The sequence below is a fragment of the Schistocerca cancellata genome, chromosome 3, assembly GCF_023864275.1.
Source record: "Schistocerca cancellata isolate TAMUIC-IGC-003103 chromosome 3, iqSchCanc2.1, whole genome shotgun sequence".
Taxonomy (NCBI): domain Eukaryota; kingdom Metazoa; phylum Arthropoda; class Insecta; order Orthoptera; family Acrididae; genus Schistocerca; species Schistocerca cancellata.
Genome location: NC_064628.1, coordinates 425,412,701 through 425,416,277, shown reverse-complemented (window position 1 = coordinate 425,416,277; position 3,577 = coordinate 425,412,701). Strand labels below are relative to the sequence as shown.

The window sequence follows — 3,577 nt, the reverse complement described above, 5'->3', positions numbered from 1 at the left end:
CAGTGTCGGGGGTAACTGTTGCCACAAAGCTGTCCCTAAAATCGAGTAGATCAGCCGGCACAGGAAGAACCTACACATGAGCCTTTATGAACCCCGGGAACCCCTAAAGGTCAGATCGTGTGTGAACATGAAGGTTATGCTGCCCTTTGCGGCCATTCCAGCCGCGGGGTGGCCGAGCTGTTCTAGGCGCTACAGTCTGGAACCGCGCGACCGCTACGGTCGCAGGTTCGAATCCTGCCTCGGGCGTGGATGTTTGTGATGTCCTTAGGTTAGTTAGGTTTAAGTAGTTCTAAGTTCTAGTGGACTGATGACCACAGCAGTTAAGTCCCATAGTGCTCAGAGCCATTTGAACCATTTGGTCAGCACACCGCTCTCCCGTTCGTTATGATGGTATTATTGACCGAAACCATTAATATTCGGTCGAGTAGCTCCTCAGTTGGCATCACGAGGCTGAGTGCACCCCGAAAAATGGCAACAGTGCATGGCGACCGGGATGGTCACCCATCCAAGTGCCGACCATGCCCGACAGCGCTTAACTTCGGTGATCTTACGGGAACCGGTGTATCCACTGTGGCAAGGCCGTTGCAGTACACTATATATATATCGTGTATTGACACTTTGGTAATGTTCCCTACTCAGCACGCGATTGCTTAAATGACGTTGTACCCGACACCCGACGGCTGGACTGGCCACAAAGTGCGGGATGAGAGATTGTTTCGCATGACCTTCACGGTCACACACGATCTGACGCCAGGCTATTTTTACGCTTAGGGGTTCCCGGCGTTCATAAAGGCTCATGTGTAGGTGCTTCCGCTACCGGCTGAACTACTCGACTTTAGAAACAGCTTTGTGGTGTATCGAAAAGGATGACGCAAACTTACACGGCTAAAGTGAGCTATGAGATATTCTTGATTAGCAATATTGTAAAACAAATCTCTTCCATTGCGAGATCTTTGCTTTCCATATGTTAGGAAGAGGTAGTACTGACCAAAACAAGAAAAAAATGTCCAGTAATCATGAGCTCTAAAATGCATACCTTAACAGCTATGACCACTTGTTCATCTTCGGTACTTTGGAACACAACTCTTCCAATGAACAAGTGGTCATAACTTCTGAGGTATGAATTTTGGAGCACATGGTTAACGGACATTTTTTTCTTGTTTTGATCCGTATTACCACTTCCTAACATATGGAAAGCAAAGAGCTTGCAATAGAAGAGACTTGTTTCACAATATTTAAAATCAAGAATATCTTATAGCTCTTACGGTATGCGTTTTAGAGCCCATTTTTACTTGACATTTGTGCTTATACTATCGTGTACGTTTCGCCGTTTAAGTTCCAGCCATCTTTTTTGATACAACCTGTATTTAAAAGTTTCTCATATGAAAACTGGTAAGTAATTAACGTTCTTGGAAACTGTATAATCGAATTTTGTAAGAATCAAAAATTTTGCTAAATACCCCATCCCCACTAATTAATTTTTCTACAATATAAATTAAAGAAGCTTTCATGCTACGTACATCCATGAGTAATGAATACCATGTTTGGAAAAAAAGTTGTACAACATGTGCTGTCAGAGTATTATCGTCATTGAAGCTATTATCAACATAATTGGAATACCTAAACATTCATAGTTAGTTTATTTTACTTATACTGTACCACGTCTGTATCTGTGTCTTCGAATCTTTTGGGATCGCCAGATAAACAAGTTTCTTGTCCTCGGATATGATAGTCAAAACGTGTTTCTTTTTTCACAGTGACCACTTGCCGTTTCATAGCTTTAAAAGATGCTAATGGTCAGGTAAGAAGACTGAGAATTCGGCAATCTCTTTATGAGGCACGAAACGTCCTTGTGACAGTATCGAAACATGATAAACAAACGTCTGAACAGGTCAAAAGATAGTTCAAAAACTTTTTCTTTCCGATTGAGGAAGAAAAACCTGTAACTCATTGTTAAACTATTAGGGCTGTCATTGTGAAAGAACCGTAAAGAGCATCGAACCTGAGGACAAGGAACTTGTTCATCTGATGATCCCAAAGAGCTTGACGGCACAGGTACAGTCGTCAGATGTACACGGCTTTTGATGTTGGAAGAACTTCGTTAGAAGATTTTCAGATCTAGTTCTGTTAAGCGTTCGTGATATCAGTCTCCACTAGATAAACAATAAAATTAAGCTGCTGTCACTAGTAAATAATCAATTCTTTTGCCATGTCTTACCAATGTATCGAAATAAGCCTGATACAAATCAGGATATTTAGTGACCCACCTGCGACAATTTGAAATCACATTGAATTTGCTTTTATGTAGTGTTCTCCGCCATGAATGTTATGTGAAGAAATATCGTTCATTTTTAGTGCATGTTGTAAGAAAATGTTACGTTTAAATCATTTATTTACAGTTTATCACCACTGTAACAATTTTCCATCTTAATAATGAGCTATATGTTATTGTCAATTTACAGAACAGAACTATGTGAAACGGTAAACTAAAAAGAAACAAAAGCGAAAAATAAATGAAAAATGTTGTACAATAATTTACATTATAAAAATAATACAATTAAAATAAATAACTACACTGATGAATGTTTAGATTGTATTTTAATTAGGTGTGTTGAAAGGACTCTGACAACTCGTTATGTACAGATTATTTTCCTAAACTTGTATTTCTTAAAACAGCTTTATTAGACATGAATGAACGTAGCTTGAAAGCTTCTTTAATTTAGGCTGTAAGAAAATATTTCATTATTCAAAATTAATTATTGGTGGTGTAGTATTTTGCTAAATTTCAAATTGTTACAAACTTCGATTACACGGTTTTCAGGAATGTTTATTATGTATCAAATATTATACGAAAAACACTTTTTTATATCATCATTCCGAAGAGATTCTCCTTAACCCTTATATGCCAAATTACCTTTCGCTGCCTGCCGGAGAGGCCGAGCGGTTCTAGGCGCTTCAGTCTGGAACCGCGCCACCGCTACGGTCGCAGGTTCGAATCCTGCCTCCCCTAGTGCTCAGAGCCATTTGATCCATTTAACTTTTGGAGCATGTTTTACCCCTTAAAGGTTGAACTGGATGCAAAACAAAAAATACGTTTGGCAATATCTTTCTCCCTCTACACACCCGGAAAGCTATATTAAGAACACTTGCCCGCGAAAGTCAGAGGTCCCGAGTTGAAGTCCCGGTCAAGCACACAGTTTTATTCTGCTAGGAAGTTTCATATCAGCGCACACTCCGCTGCAGAGTGAAATTCTCATTCTATATCAAGATTGTTTACTGGCACTTGCGAATGTTTCCTTGTGACTTATGCCACTGAGACGGCAAGCCATCTTGCTGTCAAATAAAGTTCTGTGGTTCAGATTCTTCCAATTCAGGAAATATGTCACAAAAAAATCAATTTGGGTAATCTTATTGCAACTGTATCATGTAGCGTTGTTTGGCGATCTGATCCCCAGGTGCGCACATTCGTCAATGAAGATGACTCGCACCAGAAAATCCTCATTGTCATGAAGCAACATTTCTTTGCAAAGTTGGTATGTAAACCGTAGTCTCTAAGCTTCAGAACTTGTAACAACTA

General features: G+C 39.7%; 1 pseudogene; it reads right to left on the bottom strand.

Annotated features, from left to right (window-relative positions):
- Positions 1-469: 469 nt before the first annotated feature.
- Positions 470-587, bottom strand: LOC126177572 (5S ribosomal RNA; annotated as a pseudogene).
- Between the last annotated feature and the right edge of the window lie 2,990 nt (positions 588-3,577).